The sequence below is a fragment of the Echinops telfairi genome, unplaced genomic scaffold (genome assembly GCF_000313985.2).
Source record: "Echinops telfairi isolate 266 unplaced genomic scaffold, ASM31398v2 ScPeMD7_7457;HRSCAF=8495, whole genome shotgun sequence".
NCBI lineage: Eukaryota > Metazoa > Chordata > Mammalia > Afrosoricida > Tenrecidae > Echinops > Echinops telfairi.
The window spans coordinates 16,914,026-16,915,889 of record NW_022111357.1 but is presented as its reverse complement, the minus strand read 5'-3'; positions in this window follow the sequence as shown (position 1 = coordinate 16,915,889).

Genomic DNA, 1,864 nt, shown 5'->3' with positions numbered 1-1,864 from the left:
AGCAACAAAGCCCACATGGAAGAAGCACACCAGCCTGTGTGATCACAAGGTGTCGAAGGGATGAGGGATCAGGCATCAAAGAACAAAAAATCCTATCATTGTGAATGAGGGGGAGTGCAGAGTGGGGACCCAAAGCCCATCTGTAGGCAACTGGACATCCCCTTACAGAAGAGTCTCGAGGAGGAGACGAGCCAGTCAGGGTGCAGTGTAGCAATGATGAAACCTACAAGTTTCCTCTAGTTCTTTAATGCTTCCTCCTCCCTACTTCATGACTCCAATTCTACCTTACAAATCCGGCTAGACCAGAGCATGTGCATGGTTACAGATAAGAGCTGGAAACACAGGGAATCCAGGACAGATAAAACCCTCAGGTCCGATATTGAGAGTAGCGATTCCAGGAGGGTAATGGAAAGGTGGGGAGAGAAAGGGGGAACCATTCACAATGATTTACATATAACCTCCTCCCTGGGGGATGGACAACAGAAAAGTGGGTGAAGGGAGACATTGGTCAGTGTAAGACATGAAAAATAATAATAATTTATAAATATCAAGGGTTTATGAGAGAGGGCGGGTGGAGGAGAGGAGGGGAAAATAAGGAGCTGATAACGAGGGCTCAAGTAGAAAGAAAATGTTTTGAGAATGATGATGGCAACAAATGTACGAATGTGCTTGACACAATGGATGTATGTATGGATTGTGATAAGAGTTGTACAAGCCCCCAATAAAATGTTTTTAGAAAAGAAAAAGAAACTTCAGTAAGTGTTTTGCCTAATGGAAGTTATGTTATGTCCCTATGGGAAGTGTTACAGTATATGTAATGTTGCAATAAAATAATTACAATAAAAAATATGTGTGTGGTTGGTAACATAAATATATGTAGCCATAAATATGTATAGGAAGACATATGCAAGTACTTGCATGTGCATGTGTAAGTGTATCTGTGGGCATTTATATGAGGCTAACTGTGATAGGTAGGTTTATTGTGCCAACCTGGCCAATAAACACATGTGGGATTAATAAGGTCACAGTTTAATTGAAGGGCAAAGAGATACATGGCTCGGCGAGTCTGGCCTTTCTGTCTCTTGCTCCCTGACGATCCGACCAGTGTGCAGCTACCTTAGCTAGTTCTCTTCCTCAACTTGCGCGCTATACTACCTGTGGAACGCCCAACCGTGGATTGTGTCGCCATAGTTTGAGGTTCCTTCCAGACCTGCTTCGCTACACTGCTAGTGTACACATCTCTTGATCTAGGGACTGTCTGAACCTGTCATCTGGCTGACTGTTGTTCACCTACCCTGCTGTTTGCTGCCTGTGGCCTGACCACCTGTGTTGCTCTATGGAAGACTCATCTGTCTGTTTCCTTGACTAGCACCCAGCAACCCTCATGAGTTGAAGGACTGCCAGTATACTAACTGTCTCATGGAAGTGAGTTGAACTGAGCCCTCTGTACTGCTCTGTGGACTAATCAGCTGTTCATTTCTTTGTGTCAAATATATCTATATAAAATCCTAAGTGTCCTGGTTTTTGATTCTCTAGAGAACCCTGTCTAACACAGTTAGTTAAAACACATTGCTACGTGGGTTCCAGTTCACCAATTCAAGGGTTTATTCCAAACGAAATGCCTTTGAAGTTGCCTCTGTGATCAGCAGTGACTGCACACAAGTTCTCTCTGTAACACGCTGGTCTTGGACTCCGCAGGGTGCCATGGGACAATAGAAAGTTCCAGTCAAAACAATGGCTTCTGAGAGGACATGTTGGGCCAGTTAAATTCAAGGCAGAGAGGTCATCTCAGGAGGTTTGGGGGACTGTTTCTGAGATTCCATGGGGGTTATCTTGAACACAGGGTGTAACCAGGATACTAATA